Below are 16,772 nucleotides of genomic sequence, written 5' to 3'. Positions count from 1 at the left end.
TCACTCAGTTTATAGTGGAGGAGACCAATGCATGATAAGTCGTCCTTAGCACATGGGTATCAATGTGCTACTTACAGTAGTAAGTGTTCTTATTGAAAATTTTCAAACACCAATGTTTTCTTTGTGCTGATGCTGAGGTGACTTTTACTGAAGGACTGAACAATTTTATTTGCAACACAGCACAATTAAAAAACCAATCATAGGGACAGCAAACAAATCATCACACTAATATCAACATCATATCAACATCTAACCTTGGTAACAGACTCAAGAGAATCCACAAGATTCTTCAAGTACTTCATACTCAACTGAAGTCAGCATTGCTTTAACACTTTGTTCTCTTGCTTGATATCTGTCTCATTTACCAAGTGATTTGAATAGTTGCACAATGTATAAATAATAACAAAACTGTAACAGTCTCGACGTCTTCCAATTGTAATAGTGTCGGCAGCTTGGTATATTGGGCGGATGCTAGGCACCACCAGGGAATCAATCTGCAAATACTTATTGCTCTTTACGAATGCATCTTGCTACAACCCGGTACAGAATTGTGTTGACTTGGCTGGGGAATTTAGCTGACTCGGGGTCTTGTTGACACTCAGGACTGCTGTCAGAGCACGGCGTCGACCGTCCATGGACTTCATGATTCAGCCTCCTCCCCTGCCAGCAGCATTTCTTCATGCTACGCAGTTTTTTTTTTTTTTTTATGGATTTAGGGCCCAAAACTGCTACGGTCATTAGCGCCCGGTCTGTGACTTAGGAAAAGGTAAAAAAACGAAATTGCAAACCAGCAGCAATGGGAACGAACCTCAAAAAATTGGAGAAACTAAAAACAGAAGGAAAGCTTAAAAAACCACTATAAAAGGGGGTTGGTTGTCCCCAAAAAGAGCTTCAAATGACTGACGTCATCTCACTGGCACTAATAAACTCGAGAACGCGATCGGATGAGCGCGTGTCATCTGCTAAAATGGAAGATATATCAGGCGACAGCTGTAGACGGGCGCGTAACGGAGTAAAATAGGGGCACTCAAGTAAAAGGTGTCTTACCATCCACAGCTGAGAGCAGCGGGGACAGAGTGGGGGAGGATCGCCACTTAAAAGATGTCAATGGCTAAAAAGACAGTGCCCTATCCAGAGTCTAGTTAAAATTACCTCCTACCGACAACGCGTTCGGGAGGAAGAGGTCCGAGCACAGGGAAGAGCCTTCACGTACCGCAATTTATTATTGGGAAGTGTCGACCAATGTGCGTGCCATAAAAGAGAAACACGACGACATAAAACACTCCATAGATCGGTGAAGGAAATCCTGCGAATAGCTGACTGAAGAAGAGAGACTGCAGCCTTGGCCGCTATATCGGCCGCCTCATTCACAGAAACTAACGTGTCCTGGAATCCAGAGGAATGCCAAAGAGACGCCCCCCAAGTGGAGAAAGTGGAGGCAGTCCTGAATCCGGTGGACCCGAGGGTGGACAGGGTAGAGAGCTTGGAGACTGAGGAGAGAGCTGAGAGAATCTGAACAGATAACATACTGTATCCACTGATGGCGACGGATGTGTTGGACAGCCTGGAGAACAGCGTAAAGCTCCGCAGTATAAACCGAACACTGGTCGGGAAGCTGAAATTGATTTGGGGTGTCGCCAAAAATATAGGCACTCCCTACACCAAACGATGTTTTTGAGCCATCAGTGTAAATAAATGTGGCTTCCTTCATTTGTGCACATAGAGCAGCAAATGCCCGACGATATACAAGTGAAGGGGTACCATCCATGGGAAACTGACAAAGGTCACGGAGCAGGCAGGTGCGGGGATGGAGCCAAGGCGGTGCTGTACCCCAAGTTGTCAAGAAAGTTTTAGGAAAGCGGAAGGAAAGAGAATGGAGCAGTTGACGGAAGCGGATTCCCGGCGGTAGTAGGGAGGAAGGGCGGCCTGCATACCCTAAATCCAAGGAGGTGTCAAAAAAAATGTCATGGGCCAGATTTGCAAATATGGAAGACAGATGGCTAGCATAACGACTCAGAAGGACAGCTTGCTGATTGGACAGCGGAGGTTCAGCAGTCTCAGCATAAAGGCTTTCCACAGGGCTGGTGCAAAAAGCTCCAGACACTAAATGTAACCCACGGCGGTGGATACAGTCGAGACGCCGAAGAATAGACGGCCAAACAGAGGAGTAAACTATGCTTCCATAGTCCAATTTCGAGCACACTAAGGCGTGATAGAGGCGGAGAAGGACCACTCGGTCCGCTCCCCAGGAGGTACCATTCACGACACGGAGGGTGTTGAGGGATCGCAGACAGCGAGCCGAAACATAGGAAACGTGGGAGGACCAGCACAGTTTTCTGTCAAACATAAGACCCAAGAATTTAGGGACGTCCAAAAACGGAAGGTTGTCAGGTCCTAGATGTAAGGAAGATGGAAGAAACTCCATACGACACCAAAAATTAACACAAACGGTCTTACTGGGAGAAAAGCGGAAGCCTGTTTCGACGCTCCAACAGTGGAGGCGATAGAGACATCCTTGAAGACGTCGTTCCAGAAGGCTGGTCCGTTGAGAGCTGTAGTAGATCATAAAATCATCCACAAAGAGGGAGCCTGAGACATCAGGAAGGAGACAATCCATAATTGGATTTATGGCAATGGCAAACAGTACAACACTTAGCACGGAGCCCTGGGGTACCCCGTTTTCTTGGGAGAAAGTACGGGAGAGAGTAGTGCTCATCCGCACTCCTAATGTGCACTCTGCCATAAATTCGCAAAGAAAAAGGGGCAGCCGACCTCAAAAGCCCCAAGAGAACAGTGTGCGGAGGACCTCCAACAAGTATCGTATGCTCCCTCCAGATCAAAAAATATTGCTACTGTTTGGCGTTTCCGGAGAAAATTGTTCATGATATAAGTGGAAAGAGCAACAAGATGGTCAACTGCAGAATGATGCTTTCGGAAACCGCATTTGGCAGGTGTTAAAAGACTGCGGGACTCCAGCCACCAAGCTAAATGGCAATTCACCATATGCTCCAAAACCTTACATACACTACTCACGAGAGAAACGGGGCGACAGCTAGAGGGGAGATGTTTGTCCTTTCCAGGTTTCGGAACAGGAACGCCATCGTCTGGGAAAAGTACTGTTGGTCCAAATTCGATTATAAAGGCGAAGGAGGTAACGCAGACTATGGTACGATAAATGCAGCAACATTCGGATGTGGATACCATCCGGTCCTGGGGCAGAGGAGCGAGAAGAAGAGAGTGCATGTTGGAATTCCCGCATGGAGAAAACAGTATTATAGCTTTCGTGATTTTGAGAGGAGAAAGCAAGAGGTTGCACTTCCGCTGCATGTTTCTTCGGGAGAAATGTTGGCGGGTAATTTGAAGAGCTCGAAATCTCAGCAAAGTGTTGACCCAATGAGTTAGAAATTGCGACGGGGTCCACTAATGTATCATGCGTGACAGTGAGTCCAGAGACTGGGGAGAAACTAGGCACGCCAGATAACCGTCGAATCTGACTCCAGACTTCTGAGGAGCGAGTGAAGGTGTTAAATGAGCTTGTAAAGAAGTCCCAGCTTGCCTTCTTGCTATCACGGATGACGTGACAGCATAGCACATGGAACTGCTTATAGCGGATACAGTTGGCCAAAGTAGGATGGTGTCGGAAAACGCGAAGAGCATGTCACCGCTCACGTATTGCGTCACGGCATGCCTCGTTCCACCAAGGAACTGGGGGGCGCCGGGGCAATTCAGAGGTGCGAGGTATTGAATGTTCCGCAGCTGTAAGAATAATGTCTGTAATATGAATGACCTCATTGTCAATGCTAGGAAAGTGACGGTCATCGAATGTCACTAGAGACGAAAAAAGTGACCAATCGGCTTGGGCAAACTTCCAGTGTCGCGGGTGCATATATGGCAGCTGTGGCTGCAATCGAAGGACACATGGAAAGTGGTCACTCGAGTGTGTATCAGCAAGGGCAAACCATTCAAAGCGCCGAGCTAGCGGAACAGTACCGACCGAAAGGTCCAAACGAGAGAAATTTGTCATGGAGGCAGACAAAAATGTAGGGTCCCCAGTGTTGAGGCAAACAAGATCTGCTTGGTGGAAGACGTCTATCAATAGTGAGCCACGCGGACAAGGATGTGGAGATCCCCAAAGCGGGTGGTGGGCATTGAAGTCCCCAACCAGCAAATAGGGGGCGGAAGCTGACCAAGAAGATGAAGGAGATCAGCTCATGCCATTGGTGTGGATGATGGAATGCATACAGTACAAAGAGAGAAGGTGTATCCAGAAAGGGAAAGACGGACAGCGACAGCTTGGAGGAAGTGTTTAAGGGTATTGGGTGATAATGGAGAGTATCATGGAGAAGAATCATGAGTCCTCCATGTGCTGGAGTGCCTTCAACAGAGGGGAGATCAAATCGGACTGACTGAAAATGGGGGAAAACAAAGCCGTCATGGGAACGCAGCTTTCTTTCCTGGAGACAGAAGATGACCGGCGAGTAGGATCGTAAGAGGATCGATAATTCATCCTGATTGGCTCGAATGCCGCGGATATTCCAATGGATAATGGACATAGGGTGGACAGAAAATGGAAGAATGTGACCAAAGTTGCCCTCAACTCAACGACTGCTCATAGCTTTCGACCGACAGCGTGGAACAACATTCAGCCGAAGGCAGGAGATCCTGATCCATAGGTTGTTCAGGAGCAGCTCCTGCCACCAGTGATCGGCCAGATGATCGGCCGCCAGCAGTGCACCTCGGCGACACAGAAGACGGCCGAGGGCGGCTACCGCCAGGTGGTGCTGTTGATGGGACACACCTTGGCGGAGAAGGAGAGGAACTGGGTTTCTTTGTTGCCTTCTTGGAAGTATGATGTTTTGAGGAAGGAGGAACCGATGGTTGTGAAGTTGGGGTACGTAAAAAATCTTCACGAGTAGGCTCTTTTTTGGAAGTCTGGGTGTCTGACTTTTGGGATCGAGATTTAGAAGAACCCGATGAAGGGTGAGCCATAGAGTGAGCAGGCGAGAGTGGGGAGGTTGAACGGGCGATCTTTGCACTGGCCAATCTGACGACCGTGGCACTTAAAGGTGAGATCACAAGTCTGCGTGGCTGCCTCTTTTGTTGGCCAAGGAGAGGCAAGGACAGTGCTGTATTTACCTGTCTGAGGCACATTGGGCTTTCGACTGGCGAATAATTTTCGGGCAGCAAAGGTTGACACCTTTCCTTCACTCTGATTTCCTGAACGAGCTTTTCGTCTTTAAAAATGGGGCAATCTTCAGAGGAAGCAGCGTGCTCACCCATACAGTCGATGCAATGAGGTGATGGAGGTGGACAAGCACCCTCATGGGCATCCTTGCCACACGTAACACATTTGGCCGGATTGGAACAGGACTGGCTGGTATGACTGAACCGCTGACACCGATAGCAACGCGTAGGGTTTGGGATGTAAGGGCGAACGGAAATTATCTCATAGCCCGCTTTTATGTTCAATGGGAGTTGAACTCTGTCAAATGTCAAGAAGACAGTACGGGTAGGAACGATGTTCGTGTCAACCCTTTTCATGACTCTATGAACAGCCGTTACGCCCTGGTCAGACAGGTAGTGTTGAGTTTCCTCGTCAGACAATCCGTTGAGGGAGTGTGTATAAACGACCCCACGTGAGGAATTTAAAGTGCGGTGCGCTTCCACCTGGACAGGGAAGGTGTGTAGCAGTGAAGTACGCAGCAATTTTTGTGCCTGGAGGGCACTGACTGTTTCTAACAACAAGGTGCCATTTCATAATCTGGAACAAGACTTTACAGGACCTTTCTGAATAATGAAAGGGTTGACCGTGGAGCGGTCGTGACCTTCGTCAGACCGAGAAACAACCAGGAGCTGTGGTAATGATGGAAGAACTGTCTGTGGCTGAGACTCATGGAACTTACACTTGTGAGCAGACATAGTAGAAGATGAAGAAACCATTGCGGAAGTATCCCCCATGATTACCGGCATCTCCGATGGTGCGCTCCTCCCTTGTGGGGGCCCTCTCTGAGGGCACTCCCGCCTTATGTGATTGTTCACACCTCAGGTCACACCTCCCGAGAAACCGACGGAGGGACCAATCGGCACTTTCGGAAGGTATCAGCTCGGGTAATCACCCCTCCCTGGGCCTGGCCGTTACCAGGGGGTACGTACGTGTCCTACCTGTCTACCCGGGGTGCGAAATTACGCGTTACCCCGTCACCGGCTACTCATGGAAATGCGTGGGTCAGCCTTCAGACACGCACAGGCAGGAAAAAAGAGAAAAACAAAGAAAGGGAAAGAAAGGAGAGTGGTCTCAAATGCCGCAGCGGAGAAAAGGGTTAAGAGAAGAGGTAAGGAAAAGAGAAGGACAAAGGAAGGATGAAGACTAGCAAGTAGAGAAAGCGAAGAATGTGTTACATTTTCGAGCGTCCGTCTCTGGACGTAGGCACAAAACATACTCCCAGAGAGGAAGAAAGGGAAGGAAAGAGGCGGAGGTGAGGGGGAAGGGGGGGGGGCAAGATGGGGGATGGGGGAGGATGTGGAAAAGGAAGGTATGCAGCCGGAGAGGAAGGAGGGCCACATTAGCTCGGGGTCCCATACTTGCTACGCACGTATCCACAAAAGAGGTGTGGACCCTCTGGAGCGATGCTCCGCTGTGTCTCATGTGTCAGCGGTACGATCCTCGTCTCACCTCCCCACTGTGTCAGAAGACTGCTGACCAGAACAGTGGTACTCAATTAGCATCCAATACGGTGGTCGCCACATATGTAGAACTGTGGTGCTGAGAGAACTGATTTTAGTACATGTGGCTTGAAGAGATATACTCTTCTGCACTGCATGTGTTTAGCCTGTGCTTTAAACACTTTGGAGGCTGATGGTGTGGAAAGGCTTGTGACACCTCACTGCTTGAGTACAGCTGCATTAACTATTTCCACATAGTAGCTGGGTGGACTGCTTCGCAACATTGTGATGGCTATGTTATATTTGATAAAGCACAACACCAGTGCTCACCTGTGACTGGTGGTGCTGCAATCCTCTTTCTAACTTTGAGCATTTATGACCAAATATGGCTGGTGTACTACACCACCTTTCCACTCACATGAAGGGAGGAAGTGGGGCCCATATGCTGTACCACCAGTGATGATGCTGCAGTGTTAGTGCTGATGGTACTATGCTACATGGACAACCAATCAACTCTTCACAATAAAATCGTGTGAAGTTTACCTATTAGCAGGCACAGGAGGCTGTTCGACTTCTCTGTTCCTGGCCTTGACCTGAAGTCGACCGATCCCAAATCCTGACATCAAGAGACCAAAGTCTGCCGATATACCTCCTTCTATAAAGGGCCCATGCCTCCGTCTCTGAATAAACCACTTGTGTGTTAAGTATGCATTCTTTTTAACCATACAACCCCGTCCAGAAGAAGGGATCGGTTGGTAGGACATGTTTTGTGGCACCAAGGGATCACAAATTTAGCATTGGAGGGCAGCGTGGAGGGTAAAAATCGTAGAGGGAGACCAAGAGATGAATACACTAAGCAGATTCAGAAGGATGTAGGTTGCAGTAGGTACTGGGAGATGAAGGAGCTTGCACAGGATAAATTAGCATGGAGAGCTGCATCAAACCAGTCTCAGGACTGAAGACCACAACAACAACAACAACAACAACAACAACCTCATCCTACCCTGATGCCCACTGTGTAGCTTGGCCATTCGATACACTGATATGCACAAGTGGGATCCAATCTGTAACCATTTAGCCAATTCATGGCTATTAAAAGACATCCAGAAAAGTATATTCGTGCAGAACCCACTGCTTTCTTCTGGTGCACAAGCCTGCTGAACAGCCCTGGTGCCCTACTGTTTCATATTTCCTCTGATTTCATGATCTCACAAGTGCCAGTGTGCACGCTGACAGGCAGTAAAAAATTTCTTGTTTCTGCATGTCTGGGTGCTGCTGGAGGGGTAACACGTTGCTATCCATTCAGACTGACCAGATACAACACAGTGTATGTGCGGCACACCTTGTGTATGCGGGTATCTGACTGACTGGATAGCTGCTTGCCAGCCTGTTCGTCACAGTGGAGGATCATGGGATTGGTTACCACTATGCTATACAATCCAAAGATGTCGACTGTAAGTATTGAAATGCTTTTATTCCAGACTGTCATGATAATTGCTGTGCTAGAAAATGGAATAAGAAGAATTGAGAATATCTATTTTGAAACTTAGCTGTACTTACAGGTTAATAGAGCCACAAGATGAAGCCTGGATATCTCCACTTTCATTGAAGCAGAGTCTGTTTGACAATATTTGCTAACTATTATTATTATTATTATTATTATTATTGTTATTATTATTATTAGTGATATGTTGCCTTGTTTAACTGAAGTGTGGCACTATTCCATTTATTTTATTACTTTACTCTTGGTGTGAAAGGTGGAAAATTTTTAGAATGTAGGTGGAGACAAAGAATGGTTAAAGACTAGAACCCAGGGGAAAGATGTAGTGAAAGTTCTTCAACCACAGAGGGAAATATTGGCAGCAACTGCTGAGAATGAGACAAATATGGAGTAGTTAGAGCAGTTACAGTAGCAAATTGCAACTCTTTAGTAGGAGAACCAACAGTTCAAGGAAAATTTGAAATGGGCGGTTATGGCTACAGTAGTGTCTGGTGGGGATGAAAAGGGACACACAAATTCCACTGTAGCAACTGATTCAAATTCACAAGTCCCTGTAGTTTCACCACTAGTGTCAATGGCAGTCAACCTGGCAGCAGACGTTTCTTTGATCAGTTTTGTACCAATGTTTGCACGAAAGTAGGATGAAAATGTACACACATTTCTGCATGGACCCATGTACCCTCTCTGAATAAACCACATTCTTATTAACCTTTTACCTTCCTCCTATCTTGATGCACACTGCCAAGCCTGGCCATTCTGTATATAGTCTAAGGCAAAACAAGAATTATCTTTATAATTTAAAACAAGAACCATTTTCAAATATAGCTTAAAAAGTTTAATGTTTTTTATTCCAGTCTTTGATCACAATATCAATTCTTTTGACGATGACCGGTTTCAGTCCATGATGACCATCCTCAGATATACAATATACAAATATATACACCTAGTGAGCAGTGTGTCTTTCAACACAATACAGCAACGGGTATCACAATATACTATCATACAACCAGGGAAATGTACAGATAAAATACAGAAAAACGTACCTTTTCTACACCATGTCCTAATGTGATAAGGCCATAATGGCATCAACAAAACATACAAATATAGCCAGCATAGCATCGTCACATAGATCTAAAATAAGGTGTAGAGTATGCCACACCATCCACACAGTCATTATTACTACTGGCTACTGAAGTACAGTAGCTACCAGAAATCTGTTTGCCTACATCCTACCTAGATGTCGCTACAGTGGGCTTAGACGTAGTCATCATTTACGCAAAAAACATAATCTGATAAAAACACATTAGGTAAAATACATGTTGTAGACTTTTAAATATTGATAACTAACATAGAAACCAATTGTGATACAGTAAAAGACGAATACAGTCACCCATATAAAATTATTAAAAGGAAATATATGAAGATAATAGGTCCGACCTTTTATGGTGAATTTACGGTCAAAAATTAATATACGTAATACGTTGCCTGTAGCAACCTATAAATTACCTATGAAAGATAAATGTCTATATAATAGCTGAGAAAAGACTGGAATCAAAAACATTTGACAGTATTGGATCACTGTTCATAAACACGACTATGTCACAGATGGTTAAAAAAGTTTATTTAGATCAAACCATTATCAGTTTCAGATTTATTACAAATCTATCTTCAGATGGCTCTTACAGGTCCCTTAGCTTCCCTGTCTCAGCCTCATTTTGTGGTTATTTGTTTTGTCCGCTAAAATAAACAGGTTTCTTTGCTTCCCTGCCCCAGCCTCATTTTTTGGTTATTATTTGTTTTGTGTGCTAAAATAAACAAAGGTTTTTGTTAAAAATTTGGTAAGCTTATGAGAGATGTTTTTTCCCGCCTTTTTGTAAATGGAACCATACATGGAATGATTTTAAAGTTGATAAAACATGAAAAGTAACAAAAACTTATGAGGTGTATATTTCTGTGCAACAAGTTTGTTGTGGATTTGTGTTATATGTCTTAAATATTTAAAAAAAAAAATCAAAGAAGCAAAAAAAAAGTTTCAAAGATGTTGGAGTAGCAGCAAAACTGATGGAGTATATGGGCACAGTAAAAATTGTCTTTGATTTGGGTGGGGGGTGGAAGCAATCCCTCTCATAAGCTTAATGAATTCTGAATGAAAAACTCTTTTGTTTATTTTAGTGGATAACACCAACAATAAGCCCAAAATGAAACCCCATCACGAAAGCGATGAAACCTGTAGGAACCATCTATACATGGATTTGTAATAAACCCAAAATTCGTAATTATTTGATCTAAATAAACTTTTTTAAATAATTCTTATGGCTGATTGCCATTTTAAATTATAAATCTCATAATTGTACTACAGCTACCATTCTCATATCGTCGCTATTAGACAAGTAAAATGTGAATTGACTTCAAACTCAAAGTAATGTTAAAGCCAATCATGTAAATGGTCCTCATGTAAGCATATTTTTCAATTACAGAATGCCTTATATTTGTAAACCAAGTGAGATGGTCTTCATCACAATGAGAGAGCACATTTACTGTTGCAAATAACTAACCAACCAATCTCCACATATCCTACATCGGGTCACAGAATGTTGATCAATGCTCAAGAATTGGTCAAAAAGGTTGTTTGTCATCTACATCATCTGTAGGTGAATTACATTGCAACAGAATTCTTGCAATGGATTTCAATCTGATATCTAATTTTGTTGCAACTAGTTTTCTACTCTTTTCCATTTCAAATCACTACAGGCACCCACTCTAGATATTTAGCAACTGCAGCCATTTCATGTGATTAATTACCAACCATGTAGTCAAATAGTAGTGGGTCCTTTCACCTATTTATGCACAATAAGTTACATTTGTTTATATTGATGTTCAACTGCTAATACTGCTTTCCAGCTGTTCACAACAATGTACCCGTCTGTAGTTAAACGTGACCGATCTACTCCTCTCTCAGAGTATGTAATTATGAGTATGTAATTAATTACAATGGTTACAGAGGGGGTATCTCTATAATCACTGAATAGCTTTCTGTTTATTCAAAAATTTGCTGTCGTGTTTATAGATTCAAAAAGATATTAAAAGTATTGTTTTGTTGCTGAATTTTAAGAGTTACTAGCAACCACAATATTTATCTCAGTTTACTCTGCATCTATTTATGGAATAGAATCTATTACGCACAAATTAGGGTTCACTTAATATTTGGATCTCATATCAAAATGTAGAATAATATTAAGTGTATCAATGATTTAATAATTTCGAAACTACATAACGGAGAAATTGTCTCTTAAAGCTTAGCATGTTTACATTCTTTACAATACCAAAGAATTAAAGACAGTAGCACTTATTTTTTCTCTACCGTAGTTGAAACACTGATGTAAACCCAATGGAGCTGTTAGTAATGGATAACTATTTGTAACAATAAGAGTTTCTTTTCTATCTTGTTTTGTATTATTGTATTATTTATTTTTATTATGAAGTTATTTGCTTATTTTTCAATAGAATGATGCTAGTGTTTCCATTTACTTTAAATCTCCAAACATTATGTCTGTCTGAAACATATGGTCAGATTAAAAATGTGTGCTGGACCAGGACTCGAAAATTGAATCTTGCCTTTTGTGGGCAATCCTCTTAACAATTGAGGTATCCAGGCATGACTTACAACCTGCCCTCAATGCCTTACTTCCACCATTACCTCTCCCCTACATTCCAAACTTCACTGAAGTCCCCTGCATACCTTACAGGACTAGCACTCCTGGAAGAAAGGAGAGAGAGGTACTGGTGAAAGTAAACCTTTACAGGCAGAATGTGAGTCACGCCAAGATACCTCAGACAGTAAAGATATTGTTTGTGAAAGGTATGGTTCCCTGTTCATGTAATGGTCTGACAAAAAGTTTTAATCTGCTGGGAAGTATCAAAACCGCGCACATACTGCTACAAGGTGAAAGATTCACTCCAGAAATTATGCCTTTTATTAGGACCATAACAAATTCCTTACTGCTGTTAATTTTCATGATTATTTGATGTATCATAACTTCTTGGAATTTGTGAAAAGTTCATACTACTAACTTCTCAACTTCACCCCATATCATCTCTCACCATATCTCTTTCTCACCTAGTCAAACCAGCTTGGGTTGCACTTATTAAATTTTCAATTTTCATATTTCTTTGTCTGCGATTCTCAAAACTTTTTTTTTTTTTTTTTTTTTGTAAAATAGTAAAAATGCTGAATGAAGGTGGTATGTTTACATTTAGGATATATATTTATTAAGATGAAGTCTTCATAAACATATAGCCTAAGTGGAAACATGTCACCTTCATTTGCCAAAATTATGACTCTAGTGGTTGCTATGAAGTAAATATGCCAATGAATCAATATTATCAGGACCGACAGCAAGAAAGTACTAGAGGGACCACTGATATGTAGATATGTTAGTCACAGGTATGGGGAGGCAAGGGGGAAACATCTTTCAGAGAGACATTTCATCTCCAAAATGAACAAGGGCACAGCCTAGTAACATAGTCTTGATGAAGGGATATTAGACTTTCACGGTGCATGTATATCAAGGAGGAGGATCACGAGCTCAAGTTATACTAGATCAAGTTTTTCATTCCCTTGTTGAAAGTACTAAACTGCCACTCAGTTGAAGCGGTTTGTGGAAGCCACAAAAAATCAAAACCTGGATACCCAGATATGGACTTTTAAGTGTGCTTCTTCTGAACTAACAATCAGTGTCTTAACAACTGCACTACCCTCCTCAGTCATCTGAAGTTAAATTATCTGTTTTATAAGTCCAAATTGCTGAAAAACAGTGAGCAGATGTTTTACAAAGCAAACTTTATTATCAAGATATGGGCTTTCAGAGCTGAAGACCCACTCGTGTACCAACGATGACTGCATGACACAAAGTTTTACGTCTTGCCTGGGCCTGTTGGACTGTAGTGACTGTACCGAGCAGATGGACATGGACAGGTATGGAGACAATATCATGAATCCATAGACCTGCATGTCAGCAGGGGACTGTTCAAGCTGGTGGAGGCTCTGTAATGGTGTGGGGTGTGTGCAGATGGAGTGGGGTGTGTGCAGTTTGAGTGATATGGGACCCCTGATATGTCTAGATATGACTCTGGCAGGTGACACGTATGTAAGCATCCTGTCTGAACACCTGCATCCATTCATGTCCATTGTGCATCCCAATGGACTTGGGCAATTCCAGCATGACAATGCAACAGCCCACACATCCAGAATTCCTACAGAGCGGCTCCAGGGACACTCTTCTGAGTTTAAACACTTCCGCTGGCCTCCAAACTCCCCAGACATAAACATTATTGAGCATATCATGGATGCCTTGCAACATGCTGTTCAGAAGAGATCTCTACCCACTCATACTCTTATGTATTTATGGACAGTCCTGCAGGACTCATGGTGTCAGTACCCTCCAGCACTACTTCAGACATTAGTCAAGTCCATGCCACGTCATGCTGTGGCACTTCTATGTGCTCGCAGGGGCCTTACATGATATGAGGTAGGCGTACCAGTTTCTTTGGCTCTTCTGTGTACATTTAGCTCTTATGGCATTACCCCAGAGCTATATTCTATATGGCAGATGGGAACTGAAGAACACAATGTATTAGTGGGGTAATAACTGTTTGTTCATATTTTTTATTAATTTATAAAATAAAAAATGCATGTACTACTTTTCTGCACAAGTAATTGATGTGTTCTCCCCCTCATGAATCCATAGACCCTGCATGTCAGCAGGGGACTGTTCAAGCTGGTGGAGGCTCTGTAATGGTGTGGGGTGTGTGTAGATCTGTCCAAATAATTTCACAGGTTTATTTTAATTTTTAGTTATCTTGAGATCAAAAATTATTTCTTCTGTTTTTGTCTGCTTAATACACTAGTGACTGGCTTGATACCAGTGACTAGTCATTTGCATCATTTCTATGTTGTTTTTAAAGTACATGCTGCAAATACCCTCTTGCAGACATTAGTGTCATATCATCAGTATATAGTACAGTCTTATATGATGCATAATTTGAAAAGTCATTACTGTAGACAATGAACAGGAAAGGTCCATGGACAGGGCCTTGGGATATTCCTCTTTTTATTGGGAGTATTGTCGATCTCTGCTTATTTATGTATGCAAGCTGTAGCCTATTGCCAAAATAAGATTATCATCAATATCATAGTATTCTAGCTTTCTGACCATTATGACATGTTAGTTAGTTAATGTTTCATTGCTCATTTTTCATGATAAAATGTAATGATGTGGAATGAGTCATTTTACATTCTCAGCATTTCTAAGTGTCTTTTTTTATTCATTTATACAAAAAGAAAAGAGATATACAGATCTGAGTTAGTAATTCCTATCCACCACTTCTTACACATGACAATAATACGGAATACAAGGAGTTGTCAAGGAGAAACTTTCACAGTTTGTTTTCAAATTTTACTTTGCTGTCTGTCAGACATTTTATATCACTGGGTAAGCGATCAAGCAGTTTTGTTGCAGCATTGTGCACCCCTTTTTGTGCTAAAGACAACCTTAACATGGAGTAATGGATGTCATTTTTTTCTTCCGGTAATTTAATTGTGTACATCATTGTTCCTTTTGAACTGTAGTGGATTATTTATTACAAACTAATTGAGGGACTGCATATACTGTGAAGCAGTTGTCAGAATGCCCAACTCTTAAACAGATGTGTACAAGATGATTGTGGGTAAGCATCACATATTATTCTTACAGCACGTTTTTGTGCAATGAAGATTTTCTTTCTTAAAGGCGAGTTACCCCAGAACATTATTCCATATGACATTCCTGAATGAAAATATGCAAAATATGTCAACTCACTGATTTGTCTCTCCCCAAGATTTGCAATGATTCTAAGTGCAAATTTGGCTGGACTAAAGTTGTTTTAGGAGTTCCAAAATGAGCTTTTCTCAATGTAAACTGCCATCAACATGGACACCTAAGAATTTTGAAGTTTCTAGCCCATTTATTATTTCCTCACCATTTGGGTACACTTATCATTGCTGTAGTTCCCCTGGATGTGCAGAACTGAATATGTTGTATCTTTTTTAAACTGAGGGTGAAATCATTCACAGAAAACTATTCAATGGTATTTTTAAGAACATTGTTTACCATTTCTTTTGTTTCTGGATTTACGCTTGGAATAATTACAATATGAGTGTCATCTGAAGAAAAAAAAATTCTGCTTGTTGAATATTAGATGGAAGATAGTTTACATATATGAGGAACAACAGTGGACCTAAGATCAAGCCTTGGGGAATCCCATATGTGATTTCTCCCCCATCAGAATTACGTCCGTGGACTATATTGGCTGAATTATTAAGTATAAATTTCTGCATTCTTTTGGTTTCCATTTTCATAACATTGTAGGCTTCTTTACAATTATTTTTAGAATTTAAAATATACCCAACCTCTGCACTGCATTTAGCAATCTCAGTTCGCGGTCTCTGGAATTTTCTCATATTTATGTACTTTTACATGTCTGCATACTTTTATGAGACTTATCTTTCAGAGTGATTAGTAGTGCCCTGAGTTTGTTAAGTTGTGGAGTGTACCATTTGTCGGTGCGATGTTGTGTATGTCTAATATTACTACAATACTTTTGGTTCCAGTGGGATACCTCTTTTCTGTTACACACTTAATCTCTGTCTGGGAAATGGGAAAGCATTTATTAATTGTTTTATTACTATCCATTAGATGAGACCAACCCATTTCATTTAATTCACTTATCATATTGTTTACATTAGATTCATCTAAAATTCTATATGTATCTTGTCTTTCTGCAGTACCAAGACCTGAATTTTCGATTTTCAGCCATAGCTTTGCATGATATGATATTTATAATTCTATAATATCACATTCAAGAGTGTCTCTGTGTATATTATTATTTATGTTATCAAGACCTACATTTAGTCTAGATCAAGACCTACATTTAGTCTAGTGTGCTTTTATTTGGGAGCAGTTAAGTGAGTACAAAGAATTAACCACTTGAAACCCATTTTTTTTTTTTTCTATTTGCCCTTATGTCTATGTTAATATGACCTACAATTATAATTGCATGCTGTTTATATTTGGAGAACTGCAATGTTAATGTATTGATTTTCGCTATAAATATTACCTCATTAGAGCTTCAAGTTTGATAAACTTAGAAAGTAACAATTTTGTGTGTACCTTACCGCAATACCAGTTACTTCATCTATGCCTTCAAGGTATATTCAGCTAAAGTCTATGACTGACTAACGAAAATCGAGGTTGCTCTTAAAGAAGACTGAGCGCCACAAGAGTACCCAAGAGGAACACACAAAAGTATTTCAGAATATTTTGCCCAGTGTTCATTGAGATCCAAAAAACTGCCATGCCAATGCTGATAGTTCACTGGGTTTACCTCTATGTGAGTGTTCTTTTATATGAAGAAGGAGAATATCATTATTGCTGGAGAAAGGTATTTTCATTTCACTGGTTGTCACATGGTTTTTTTTTTTTTTATTTATTTTATTTTATTTTCACTGTGTGATCTAGAGCAGCACAATTATCGGGATTAGTCTGCTGTAGTTCTCTCTTAATGTGGTTTC

The 16,772-nt window shown here is 41.7% G+C and overlaps 1 protein-coding gene across 1 annotated transcript in view; it reads right to left on the bottom strand.

The window, feature by feature from the left end:
* The window catches only part of LOC124556600 (E3 ubiquitin-protein ligase HERC2), an 832,907-nt gene that overhangs the window by 469,208 nt on the left and 346,927 nt on the right, over positions 1–16,772 (bottom strand). The gene's annotated exons all lie outside the window — the stretch shown is intronic.

Source organism: Schistocerca americana, chromosome X, assembly GCF_021461395.2.
Source record: "Schistocerca americana isolate TAMUIC-IGC-003095 chromosome X, iqSchAmer2.1, whole genome shotgun sequence".
NCBI lineage: Eukaryota > Metazoa > Arthropoda > Insecta > Orthoptera > Acrididae > Schistocerca > Schistocerca americana.
This window is presented reverse-complemented; position numbering and strand designations above follow the sequence as displayed.